This window comes from Pongo abelii, chromosome 17, assembly GCF_028885655.2.
Source record: "Pongo abelii isolate AG06213 chromosome 17, NHGRI_mPonAbe1-v2.0_pri, whole genome shotgun sequence".
Classification (NCBI taxonomy): domain Eukaryota; kingdom Metazoa; phylum Chordata; class Mammalia; order Primates; family Hominidae; genus Pongo; species Pongo abelii.
In genome coordinates, this window is record NC_072002.2 from 36,776,219 (window position 1) to 36,791,028 (window position 14,810).

The following is a 14,810-nucleotide window of genomic DNA, read 5'->3' on the forward strand; positions in this document are numbered from 1 at the left end:
ACCAACCAAGAGATAGACACACACACACACACGCAGAGCCAAAAGATTCGCAGTGAAACTTAACCCTATTTGTTTGTACAATCAAGATCAAAACAAATCTAGGAAGTATGGCAACAGAGAAGAGTGTAAATGTTAAAAATCCTAACAACCTTATACAAAATAGAAATTATGTACATTTAAAATAATTTGGAGAGGAAAGAGAAGAGAATGTAAAAATATAAGTCTGCTCACTTTCTCATCATTTGCAGTTGGGAGGTTAAAATAACTAAATTAAAGCTAATGAAATAAAAAGGCATAAAATCTTTAAAGGTAAGTACTAAGGAAGATAAAACAGTAAACTAGGAGTTGGCAGGGGAAAGTCATTTTTCATAGTAGAGAATTACAAGTAAAGTTGAAATATGTATTTTCAGATACTCTCTGAAGAAACAGAAGTCTAAGGGTATTATGCAACATTTTGATTGCAGATATAAGCACTAGAACAAAATACAAACATTCTAATTTATCAGAAAAAAATCTACAAGAGTCAAGAAAATCATAGATGATAGACTAAGAAAAAGGCTAAAAATTAGAAAGCATTACATAAAATAATATGCCATTATATCTGTCATACTAGTAAATATAAATATGTAAAATTTTTATGTAAAAATAAATATGTAAAAAATCATAAAAAAATATGATTTTTTATGGTGCACAAAGCAAAAATCAAAACAGATACCAAAAAGGCAAAGGCATCAAACATAGACAAAAGATATTCTAAGCAATGTTAACAAAGAGAAAGTGGGATGTGGCAGAGACAGTTTGTCCTTTCCAAATATTTATTGACTTCCCTGTCTTTTCCAGCCTTCCCTGTGGAATAAGCAGACTTATGACTAATTCTAGCCAATAGACTATGCAGAGAACTGACTGGCATTTCCTCACTGAGACAGGTAAGAACCAGTGTGCCTCTCCACTTGTCTCTTTCCATGTCATGTTCTCCCAATGGCATAGCCACCAGGTGGAACAAGGCAACCGAGATCACACTGGGTTTGGCATGAGCAGGAAATAAATACTTTGTTCATTCACCGAAAATTGGGCTTTAATTTTTATTTCAATATTAATAGCTGGGTTGTTTGTAATCTTAATATCAACATTGAGTTCAGGGGAAGAAAAATAATAACAGCAGGGCACTTTTTTAAATGATAAAAGAGGGGACTGTCCACAATGAATATATCACATTTATGAATGCCTATGCACCAAATAGCTAGAATCAACATTCATAATGTAAAAGTGTCAGAAAATAGGAGAAAGAGTACCACTTTCTTTGAAATGATATATTGGCCACAATTTCTCTGTGCACTGGAAGACGGTGATCCTCTTTCCCTGCCCAGTGCAGCCACAGCTCTTGGTGCCAAGAAGCATCTGAAGTGGGTAGGAGCCCCAAAGCATTGGATGCCGAATACATTGACTGGTGTGTTTGCTTGCCACCCATACACCAGTCTCCACAGGCTGAGAGTCTCCCCGTCATCATTTTCCTAAGGAATGGACTTAGGTATGCACTGACAGGAGATGAAGCAAAGAAGATCCGCATGCAGCAGTTCGTTAAGATCGATGACAAGGTCTTGACTGATATAACCTATGCCACTGGTTCCTTAGATGTCAGCATTAACAAGACCAGAGAGAATTTCCATCTGATCTGTGACACCAGGGGTCAACTGCTGTTGATCCTATTACACCTGAGGAGGCCAAGTTATTCAAAGTGAGAAGAAACTTTGTAAGCACAAAAGAAATCCCTGATCTGGCAGCTCATGATGCTGGCACCATCTGCTGCCCTGGCCCTCATCAAGGTGAATGACATCGTTCAGATTGACTTGGAGACTGGCAAGATTACTGATTCCATCAGGTTTGACACTGGTAACCTGTGTATGGTGACTGGAGGGGCTAACCTGGGAAGGATTGGTACGATCACCAACAGAGAAAAACATCCTGGATTTTTCGATGTGGTTTGTGTAAAAGATGCCAACAGCAACAGCTTTGCTACCTGACTCTCCAACATTTTTGTTATTGGCAAAAGCAACAAATCATGGATTTGTCTTGCCTGAGGACAAGGTATCTGCCTCACCATTGCTGAAGAGAAAGAAAGAAGAGACTGGTGGCGGAAGAGAGCAGTGGGTGAAATGGTCTCTAGGTAACATGTTAGAAAGGTCTTTATACTTAATTAAAAATCATACATCATGAAAAAAATTAATGAACGATATTTTGATTTTTTTCTCTCAGTCCATGAGAAAGCAGGTAAATAGAACATTTGTAAAAAAGTAGAAAACCTAAATTACAAAATTAATAAATTAAATTGTAACACATTAAACTCCATACCTTGAAAACAGGAAAATACATTTTTTCTCAAGCCTTCATGGAACCCTCACAAAAACTAACCATATATTAAATCACAAAGGAAATGATGGTAAATTTTCAAAAATAGGAATTATACCGATAACAATTGTTATTGCAAAGCAATAAAACTAGAAATTAATATGAAAACAAAAATTCTATTACCTAGAAATCCTTTAACTCTCTCATAAACAACTTTTGGGTCAAAAAGAAAATAAAATCTGAATTTACCAGAAATATGGAAAATGACAATAACAAAAACACTACATGTCTGAATCATGGGGTTATATCTAAGATAGTGCTTATAGGAAAAAACTTTAAATACTTATATTAACAAACATTAGGCATTCCATTCAAGAAGTTAGAAAACAACAATAACCAAGAAAAAGAAATGGAAAAGCATGTTTTCATTTATAAGTGGGAGCTGAACAATATGAACACATAAACACAGGGAGGGGAACAACACACACTGGGGTCTGTGTGGGGAGGGAGTTAGGGGAGGAAGAGCATCAAGAAAAATAGCAAATGCATGCTGGGCTTAATACCTAAGTGATGGGTTTGTAGGTGCAGCAAACCACCATGGCACGTGTTTACCTATGTAACAAACTTGCACATCCTGCACATATACCCTAGAACTTGAAAAAAAAAAGGAATTCTAGGTTAAAGAATTAGAAAACAGAAAAAAATAAAGCTTATAATTAAATGTAACTGCTAATTCTTTGCAATATAAATACAATGAATAACCTGTTAGCTAATCTATTCAAGATAAATGGAAGAAAGAACAAATAATAATTTAAATATTATAAAAGTGAAACAAACCACAAATACTGAGTAAACTAAAAGAATCCAAACAAACCACATTGCCCATGACTAAAAAACACATTTGAGAAAAAAAAGGAAATGAAATGTTTTCACAAAGAAATGTAATTTACAAAAACTGACACCAGAAGAGATGAAAGATCTAAGCAGACAAATTACCATAAAGGAAATATAGCAAGTTGCAAGAGAATTTTACCTTCCTCCAATTCCCTAATCCCCCAATATCTCACCCAAGAAAGCACCAGGTCTAGATAGTTTCAGAGGAAAAATTTTCCAAGCCTTTCAGAAATAGATTACTTCAATGTTATTTAAATGGTTTCAGAACTTAGAAGGAACACTTCCAAATTATTTTTATAAATCTAGCAAAATATCAGTATCAAAAACTAACAAAAATAACACACAACCAAAAACTACAGATAAATCTCAGATATGAGTATAAATAGAAATATTCTAAATAAAATATTTAGTGAATAAAATCTAGTCACTTAACAAAGAAACACAACATAAACTAAGTAGATGTGTTCCAGGAATTTAAAGATGTTTCAACATCAGCAAGTTTATCAGTTAAATTAGCAGCATTCATAGATCAAAAGAGGAAAATTTTATAACCATCTTCATAGGTACTGACAAGGTATTTAAGATTACTGTAAAAACAGCTGGAACTGTTATACACCTGGTGATAGTATAAATCTGCACAGCCACTTTGGGAAATGGACAGTATCTACAAAACTGACCATATACATATCCTATTATCTCTTAGGGGTATGCCACAATAAATACATACATATGTTCAGTAAAAGACTTGTACCAGAATGATCATAACAACTGAAAGCTGAAAACAACCAAACATCCATCAACAGTGGAAAGGAGAAAGAAGTTATGGTATATTTCTACAATACCCTACAAACACTATCAGAGTGAGCAAACTTTGGCTACATACAGCATGGATCCATCTCACTGGCATGATGTTGAGCAAAAGAATATGTACTGCATAATTCCATCTATACAGAATGCAAAACAAGACAAAATTAATCTATGGTTTTAGGAATCAGGATAATGCTTACTTTTGGGGAGGCTATTGCCTGGGAGGGGCTGTGTGGGGCTGTGTAGGAGCTTCTGGGATACTAATGATGCTCTCTTTTCTTACCTGGTTGTTGGTTACACAGGTTCTTCACCTTATGAACCACAATACCAATGACTTGTGCACTTTTCTACATGCATTTCTACACTTTAAGATAAAGTTTACTTTTTAAAAAAAAAAAAATGGTACCTTTGAACCCCTGGTACTCCAGATAAGACCACCCTTTCCTTCTTCTCCTTGTTCCTGCTCACCATAGATAGGAGTCAAAAGAAGGCCCAAGGCATTGCCTGTTTGTGGCCATGCTTCCCACTCCATCCCCACCCTCCCTACAACTCTCAGAGCCTCACCACCAGTATAGGCCCAAAGACCATGAGAAACAATTTCATTACACCTTTATGTGTTCACATCCATCGCCACAAGAAGCCCAGGACCCACAAGCTATCTCTCATCCCCTGTACTCTAACTTTCTTTCTGACCCTGTGTCTCATCCGTCTCCAACTGTTGAAACCTTTACATTGTTCCCTCTGTAGCTCTGGTACAGTCTCCAGCAAAATCCTCAAACTCTCAGCTTCTTCTCTGAAAGTCCCCTTCAGTTTCTTGCTCTAAAAGGACCTGAGGACCCTGCAGCCTTCTGCTGCTGGGACACTTTCTCCCTGCATCCTTCTACCATGAGGCACATGGTGAGATAGGGGTCTTCCTAGCTCTGTGTTGTCATTTGTGATCACCTGTCTTCTGTCTTCCCTGAAACTCCCAGCCTAGAATGTCTTGTTTTCAGTCTTTAACACCCTTCTTATTGTTGCATTTGCCTACCACTCCTGGTCACAAATATCCTGATGTTTTTCCTTTTCCCTTGCTGCCACTTCTTTAATATGCCTATCATAATTATTGATGTTTCAAGAGCCACAAAGATGATCCTTTCAACATCTTGGCCATTTTGTTCCTCCACCTCCCCTCATCCAGTGATCTTCTCCCTCTGTCCTCAGACACTCACCCTCATGGTGACACCCTAGACTTTCTAAACACCTTAACAGCATCTCCTCCAACATCACAGTTTTAAGGATGGCCACTCTCTGACCACTACCTCTAGTCTTTTTGGCTTCACTCTCTCTATTATTTTTACTTTACCACTTTTTTATCTCCTTCACTGAGACCTACAAAACAGGGAGAAAGATGCATGTATTGAACAAAATACTGGTGGATTTGAATAATGAACAGAATACCTGTAGCTGCATGTCTATAACCAGGACAGACTTAAATATATTCAGGCATTAATAAATCTGGGAAGGAAGGACAATTTCAATGGTGGCTTTTTTCCTAGATTGAAGAATATGTTGTTTTTTTTAACTGACCATACATTTAGTGAGCAATTTAGTAGTATGATATCATAGTGGTTCAAATTTTGAATCTCTTTTTGAGAGAAAAGGGAGCGGAAAAGAACCAGAAAACATAGCATTAAGTAACTCAAAGAGGAGAAGTGGTTTCTCTTATTCTTTCCAAGGATCCTGTAGTAAAAGTAAGAAGGAAATGAAGTATATGCAAAGAGGAGAGCCCAAGGTAGTAAGGGTAGATGGTTAGTTATAACTACCTGTTATTTCTTTCCCTTTTGGATGGCAGGGGCATGATTTACATGCTCATGAATTTCTAATCTAGAAGGCATTCGTGCAAAACAAAGACCATAAGCTTATGTTACAACATAGTCTCTGCAAGGGAGGGACATGTCTGGTCAAGCTGTCAGAAATCACCAGAAGTCTCTCAGCGTGTGCCCCTTTGCTGTTCTGGAAGCTGTGTCAGTTCTTTGAAGCAAACCATATTTTTTTGGGCAACACACCAAAGGGTGATGTAAACCTCAAAGCCTGATAAGTTGCATCTCAGTTCTAGCTTTTTCTCAGAAAACTTTGCTTTGTCTGTTACAACTTTTAGAAGATACAGAGGGAGAGAATTCATTGACTGGGGCAATAGTCAACCACATTAGGATGTTAGAGAAAGTCCAAGTTGAGGAGAACTGGATGTCTGAAACTCTTTGATTATAATAATTTTCCTTAAAATTTTTTATGACTCTGCATCCTCAATATCTAGGATTAGATCCTGCAGGACTGAAGTGCAAACAGTTCTTGACAAAACAGATTTTATGGAAAAATCTGTTGATGTTTTCAACTACGTCCGTACATTTAGATGTAGGCGTTTTTTAAGAGCCTAGTCTGCTTTTGGCACTGTTAAGGAGGTTATAAAAAGGAATAACGCAAGACCCCAATCACAAAGAACACATAATCTAGCAAAAGATATATAATCAAGCAGCATGACAAGATGGTATAAAATAAGAAAGCATGAATGGTCTAAACAGAAGTAGATTACCACAGTATGTACACTTGTGCATCATTTGAAGCAAAAAGTAAAAAGAACAGTCACCATTATCTGATTCCATTCAACAGTCTATATTGTACCAGTGGAAGTTGGGGAGAGAGGATTAGTTCTTGTTGCTTGCCTTTGATGTTGGGACCAAGATATATTACAGCAGATATATTTCTATAGCTCTTCCAGAAAAATTCTTTTAATAATATGGAAGATAGATATCTCGGAACACTGTACATTAAGCAGATAAGCCCTTCACTGTGAAGAATACGAACATTAAAACTAACAAATCAGTAATTGTTTCTTTTTATTTTATTAAATTTGCATAAAGTGCAAAAATAAAACAAAGTAAAACTTTGAAGATTAAAGACAGAATGACAGCCAGAGCACCTCCTTCCTCCGTTCTAAAAGTGTAATAATTCAGATCACATTTAGCACTTTCACTTAGCGGATAAACTAGAAGGCAAAGCAAACACTCCTGGACTGTGCCTGTGAAGAGGTGAGCAAAAATGTGAAGTCTTGCTTGCATCATCTTGTAAATTTGACAATGAATTTTCCATGAGGAAAAAATTGTAATTTCAATTCCTAAAAGACGTGAATCAAGTTGGACAGTTTTGGAACCTGGATTTATATATTGATTTGGTTTATACAGTCTTAGCAACTATCCCCTATGCTGGGGAATCAAAGCTGTAGAAATTACCAGTTTCTCAGTTGCAATTCAACATCAGTGTTGGGGGTTAGGCAAATGGGTAAATATAACAAGTTGTCTCCTCAGAAAATATTTATTCTGAAATACTATTTGAAATGGTGCCAGAAAAGAATGTTTTAAATTTTAGAGTTTTACATTTTTGAGTTTTAAGTTTTGGAGTCCATGTTCTTTTGGTTAGTTATTTTTAAAGTAATCCGATGCAATAAAATAAATAGATGAAATAATCTTATAGAAAATATTCAATTATACTATTAATAAAGAAGGGTAATTATAAATGAAATAATATTTGTTGCTGAACAAATTAGCAAAGATTGTTTTTGATGAGGATAACCCATGCCATGAAAGTGTATGGTTTAATTGGTACTTCCATACATTCCTGGAGTAAGTGTTCATTGGAATCATTGTTTTCTAATGAAACGTAATAATATATATCACGAGACTTTAAAGTTTCTAAGCCATTTCACTCACTATTGCTAATCTTGGGAATCCATCTTATCTAAAACATAAAAAGCTTCTAGAAATTTTATGACCAAAGATCCATTAACAAAAAAATTCCTTCCCTTTAATCCAAATGAACCAATTTACATCAGGTACTTATCACTGGGCCAGAGGAAATGCCCAGGGCATAGGTAGACAAGGTAAGCCTGAAATTCTAAGTCAGCCATTGGAAAGAAAATGGGAACACCAAAATTGGCTTAGACTAATCCCTAATGACCTCCAGAGCTAGAGTCAATTTCTGAAACTACATCCCTGCTACACAATGGGAGAGGAACCGGATGTGTAAGAGGAACTGATCTCTATAGCCACCCCACCTGGTTCTCTAATTTTCCTCATCTCAATGTGGGGAATAACCTGCATCTGTCAGGTTACATGATATGATTTGGATGTTTGTCTCCACCAAATATATGGGCAAATTTAATCTCTAGTGTTGAGAGGTAGGGCCTAGTGGGAGGTGTTTTGTTCAGGGGGGTAGATTGCTCAGAAATAGACTACTGCCCTCCCTTCAAGGTGAGTGAGTTCTCACTCTATTAGTTCTAGAGAGAGCTGGTTGTTAAAAAGAGCCTGGCACCTCCCCCCTCTCTCTTGCTTCTCTCTCACCATGTGATCTCTATACACACAGCTCCCCTTCACCTTCCGCCATGAATGGACTGACTGAGGCCCTCACCAGATGCAGATGCCAACACCATACTTGTTGCATAGCCTGCAAAACTGTGAGCTAAATAAACCTACGTTCTTTATAAATTGTCCAGCCTCAGGCATCCCTTATAGCAACACAAAACAGACTAAGACATTACTTAAGACAAAAAAGTGGAATCATCCCTCAGTCCCCTTTTCCATAGTCCTCACATCCAGTGCAAAACTAAGCCCTATTATTAGGCAGAATCATGTGAAATTGTCAATATGTGACCTCTTTAACCTACAAAAATGACAGTATCATAAAATTCAACCTGCAAAATATCTCTCAAACCCATTCATTTCTCTTCCACCAGCACCCTAGTTGAAGCCACTCCGTTCTTCCCCTAGACAACTGCAATGGCCTCCTGATCACTGGCCTCCTTTCCACTCTTACCTCCATTCTGGCCAGAGCAATGTTTCCTGAACATAAATAGAGTATGATGCTGCATTTTAAAGCCCATCGTGGTTCCCTATTGCTCTTAGAATACATTGCAGACTTCTTTGCCTGGACATGAAAGCTCCACCTCATCAGATTCCTACCTTCAACTCCAGTCTCCTCCCACTCTGTGCTCCAGGCCTCAGGGACTTCCTGTTGCTCTTCCTCTTCCCTCATACCCTGCTGACTGCCCAGAACACTCCTCTCCTCACCTGTCAACTGGCCAATGCTTCACATCCTGCATCTTTACACTTCAGTCACCTCCCCTGAACCAGCCTCTCCGGACTCCCCAGTCTATTTTCTTTTCCCTAGTGAATCTCTCATAGTACCCTACTTGTTTCCTTTTTGGAAGCAATTTGTAGATACATATTTATTTTTTAATCTCTCTCTTCCTACTAGTCTGGATACTTGAGGGCAGAAATTGTGTCTTTTCTTGTTTTCATCAATACTGGGTACACAGCAAACCTTCAATAAATCTTTGTGGAATAAATTATTGTATAAATGAACAAATAAATGAATTAATGTGCCAAGTTAAAATGTTGATGGAAAAAAATAGGCTATAAAACTGTGTGGACTTTATGATTACAACTATTTTGTAAGACCAAGCACTAAAGAAAGAGAGGCTTAGAAGGAAATAAAACAAAATGTTTCATTTGGGTGATGGAATTATGAGTAATCTGATTTTTTTTCTCTTTGCTTTTCTGTATTTTCAAATTTTCTTTAATAAGTATAACTTCAAATATATATTTTAAATTTTTGAGAAAAATATTTACTTCCCCTATAATCTCCTCCTTACTTTCAAAATTAAAATTAAAATTTGATCTCACAATATTTATTATAAAATGTTTTCCTCTATATTTTCCAGCATATGTAGTCAATTTCTCTTTCTGGCATTCAGGAGTTGAGGAGTGCATAAGGAGATTCTAAATGGAATTCTTGGATGGGAGAAGATAGTCACTAATTCCTGGTTCCAGAATGTGGGGAAAATTAACTGGATTACATAAATATCTACATGCCATTGTTTATTATAGATGTGGATAATTACGCATTTTCCACGTAAGTTGGTATTACCTGACATTTTCAAGCAATTTCATGGCCAGATGGGCCTCTAAAACTTTACCACTGGGCCCTCAATGTAATCATCAGTAAAGATTACTCCCTATTTTCTGAATAAATTACCTGTTTATCCTCATCGAATATTCCTCATTGAAACCTTTTTTCTACTCTGACTTTCCTTCGTTTAAAAAAAATATCAGACGTGGGCCAGGCGTGGTGGCTCATGCCTGTAATCCCAGCACTTTGAGAGGCCAACGCAGGCGGATTGCTTGAGCCCAGGAGTTCCAGACCAGCCTGGGCAACGTGGCAAGACCCCGTCTCTACAAAAAAATTTAAAAATTAACCTGGTATGGGCTGGGTGCAGTGGCTCACGCTCAGGCAGGAGAATCGCTTGAGGCCGCGAGGCGGAGGTTGAAGCGACTGGAGATTGTGCCACTGCACTCCAGCCTGGGTGACAGAGCAAGACTCAGTCTCAAAAAAAAAAAAAAAAGAGCCTGGTATGATATCCCTGTAGTCCCAGCTACTTGAGAGGCTGAGGTGGGAGAATCACCTGAGCCGGGAAAGTCAAGGCTGCAAGTCAAAGCCCTGATTGCACCACTGCACTACAGCCTGGATGACAGAGTGACTGACACACAGTCTCAAAAAAAATTAATAATAATAAAATAAAATAAATCAAATGTGTTTATACAGACGAAAAGGAAATAAAGTGCAAGATTCTTTCTGTTTCAAATCCACCCACTTCTTGCTGCTTCTTGCCACATCCCCTCTGCTGCCACTCCAATCCAGGCTACTGTCATTTCCAACATGGTCCTTGCATTCATTTAAAAGAACATTAGGAGATAGTTTATATAAAATAAAGTGCACCCCCCTAGTTGCACATTTCAATGAGTTTTGACACATTTATACCTCAGTGCAAGCACCATCAAAGAGATGTAGAACATTTCCAAAATCTCCCCCAGGCCCCATCCTAGTAAATCCATTGTATGGAAAGACCACAACTTGTTTATCCATTCCCTTCCTGATGGACACTAGAGTTGTTTCAAGTTTTTGGCTACTGTGAATAAATATTCTACCTGCATTCATGTATGAGTCTATGCAAACATGTGTTTTCATTTTCCTTGGGTAAATACCTACGAGTGGGATTGCTGAATTATATGCTATGTGTATATTTAACTTCATAAGAAACTGACAAACTGTCTCAACAATGTTTTTCAAAAAATCAGAAGTTCTTAATTTTAAATAAGTTTATCACATTTTTCTTTTATGATTAATGCCTTTTATGTCCTATTTTTTTTTTGCCTACCCTAGGTTGTGAAATTTTTATTTTCTATATTTTTTTCTAAAAGTTCTACAGGTTTGACTTTTCCATAGAAATTTTTAGAATCCGGTTGGCAATTTTTACCAAAAAAAAAAATCCTGGTAGAATTTAAATTAGAAATACGCTAAATAGATCACATTCAGAAAATGAACATTGTAAAAATATTGTTTTCCCATTCATGAACATGGTAAATCTCTTAACTTATTTATATCTTCTTTAATTTCTCCCAGGAATGTTGTATGGTTTTCAGTGTAAAGGGTCTGTACTTACTTTGTTAAATTTATCCCTAAGTATTTCATATTTTGGGTGCTATTGTAAATGGTATTTTAAATTTTCAATTTACAATTGTTCATTCTATACAATGCAAATATAAAAGAATTGTTCATATATAAAAACTAATTTTTGTATACCAACCTTGTATTCTGCAACCTTGTTAAACTCATGTATTAATTCCAATAGCTTTTTGTAGATTTCTTAATATTTTCTTCAGACATAATCACAGTATTGCAAATAAAAACATACTTTTTTCTTTCTTTCCAATCTGTATTCCTTTTATTTCTTTTTCTGGACTTTTTTCAGTGACTAAAATTTTGAGTATAATATTGAGTATAAATGGTGTGAGTGGGCATCCTTGCCTTGTTCACAGTCTTAGTTAGAAATCATTGTTTTTTCAGAATGAATCATGATGTTAACTGTAGGTTTTTTTGTAGATAATGTATCAGGTTTTTATTCTGGTTTGCTGAGAAGTTTTAAATCAAATGGGCATAATATAATTTTATGTAATGAATTCTATTTGCTAAAGTAGTGTAAAGATTTTTACATTCATGTCTATGTGTTATATTGGTCTTTAGATTTCTCGTTTTTGTAATAACCATTGTCTGATTTTGGTAGAAGAGCAAACCTGATCCCAAAGATTGTTTGTAAAATGTTTTCTTCTCCTCTCTTTTTTGAATGAGTTTGAGGAAAATTGGTATTATTTCTTTCTTACATTTGAATAGACTACACCAGTAAAGCCACCTGGGTTGAAGTTGTATGTTCGTGTGTGTGTGTGTGTGTGTGTGTGTGTACATGTGTTTGAAAGTTTTCACTTAATAACTCAATTTTCTTAATACATATAGGGCTCTTCAGATTTTCTATCTCTTCTTGAGTCAATTTTGATAAACAATGTCTTTCAAAGAATTTTTTCACTTCATCTAGGTTTTCAAATTTATTAAAATAATGTTTCTCAAAATATTTTATTATTTTAAAAAATATCTATAAGATCTGTAGTGAAGTACCTCCTTCATCATTATCAGTCTAGCTAGCATGTTAATACTGTTATTGATTTTTCCAAATATGAGCTTTTGGTTTTATTCTTTTTCTCAATTGTTTTTCTACTTTCAATTTTATTGCTTCCTATTTTTTTCTACTTACTTCAGGTTTCAATTGCTTCTTGTTTTTCTAGTTTCTTAAGATAAAAGCATATGCTTTGATATGATTTTCTTTTTAATAACTTCCATTTATTTCCTCATTATGTCTTATGTTTTCCTTTACACTCTGGAAAATATATAATAATTATTTTAATATCATTATGTGTTAATTCCATTATCTGCTGCTGTATCTGTTTCTGTTTCTTGTTTCTATTTACTCACTTTTTCCTTGTTATGGGTCACATTGTCCTGCGTCTTTTAGGTCTAATAATTGTTTATTGATTGCTGGTCATTTTAAATTGTATGTTGTTTACTAGATTATGCATAGTTTTTAGGAGTGTTGGACTTTTTATGGCAGAAAGTTATTTACAGATTGGTTTCCTCTTCTGGGGCATATTTTTAAGTTCTTTTAGGGTAGGTGTAAAGTAGCCTGTACTCTAGAGATAATTTAGCCCCATTTCTGAGACACACTCTTCTGGGGTCTCTGTTAACTGACAGGAATATTTAGTGAGGTCTCTTCTCTGGCTGAGGGAATTAGGACAATTCCCAGCTCTGTTTGAGCTATGGGAATTACTTGTATCACAACTCTCCACTAATAGTGCTTTCCTTAAGAATTATTTTTGGTTGGCTTCATGAGTTTTCACCCTGTGCATGTGTGTATTGGTATTCAGCCAAAGACTCAAGGGAACTTTTATGCAGATTTCTGAAACTTTTTCTGCAAATAACTCCTCTTGGGTACCCTGCCCCAAAATTCTAAATGCCTCAGTGTCCTAGAACTTTGATCTCCTTCTCCTCAACTAGGAAAGATTGTTGCGTTGTATTTGAGTTCCTATTTCCTACACCTAAAACTGGAAATTACCTCTAGACATAAAGCTTTAATGATGGTAGGGCTTACATCATCTGTTTCCCTTTTTTCAGAGATTACAATCTTTTACTACATGTTGTGTAATAGCTGAAAATAGTTGTTTCTTATAATTTTCCAGTTTTTTCATTATTTGCAGTGGAAGGATAATTCCCGATCCTATTTATTTCCTATGGCTAGAAGCGTAAGTCTCTTCCCTTTCTGTTCATTTTTGACATCTGCCATCCATTCTCCCTGCTGTAGCCAGAGTGATTCTTTCAACACAAATCTGATCATCTCAGTCCCATGCTGCAATGAGGGCTGCAGACCCCACTTGGTCTTATCCCACCTACTCCCCCAGCATCAGTTTGCACCATTTTCCAATTTCTACTTCATGCGGCAGCACACTAAACTACTTTCAACGTTCTTCAAATATGCCGTGCTCTCTCTCATATCTGAACAATCGCACATATTCTTCTCTCTACTTAGAAGAGATGCCCTGCGCCCCACGTAGCCACTATTTCTGCCTAAAATCTACTTGTTCTTCATAACTAATTTATGTTTCTTCCTCAGAGAGGTCTCCCAGAAAACCAAGAGTTGGTTTTACACCTGCTCAACACTCTCATAATGCCTTGTATTTGCCCTGTGTGATAACCCTCATCATTTTATTATAATTATTGTTTAATATCTGTATTCTATATTAGACTATTAAATACAAGTGAAAGTTCAGCATCTCTCTCACTAAATCTGCCAAATCTCCAAGTGCCTCGCATAGCAGCTTGCAGAATAGCTCTCAATAAATATTTGTGAATAAATTAATAAAAACATAAGGTAATTAACTAAAGAACTGATAGTGGGAGTAGGGGGAGTAGGGAGAGAAAAGGCAAAAAACCAAAACGGCCAACAAAACCTAATATGTAAAAAAAAAAAAAAAAAAAAAAAAACCAGAATGGATCTTAAGGACAGCAAGTTTCCATTTTGCTGACTCCATGAGTCAGATTTCCCAGATGTCACTTAGCTCCTCACCAGTTTGCCTGTCGACAGAGGCACTAAGGTAAGAATGGTGCATTTGATACCTTTCTCTCTGCAAACCAGGAAGACTCAGAGTAAATGCTTTTCTATAATGGAGTTTTTAGAAGTAATCATGATGAACAGTCTCACAATAATTGAATGTAGTCCCCAGTGGTTCTATTACTCTGTCTTGGATAATTCCACAGAAGAAGCAGGTCCATTATGCCTTAACCTGTTCTTT

At 36.2% G+C, this 14,810-nt stretch overlaps 1 pseudogene; it reads left to right on the forward strand.

Annotated features, from left to right (window-relative positions):
• Positions 1-1,395: 1,395 nt before the first annotated feature.
• On the forward strand, positions 1,396-2,152 carry LOC100436351 (small ribosomal subunit protein eS4, X isoform-like; annotated as a pseudogene).
• Positions 2,153-14,810: the final 12,658 nt, after the last annotated feature.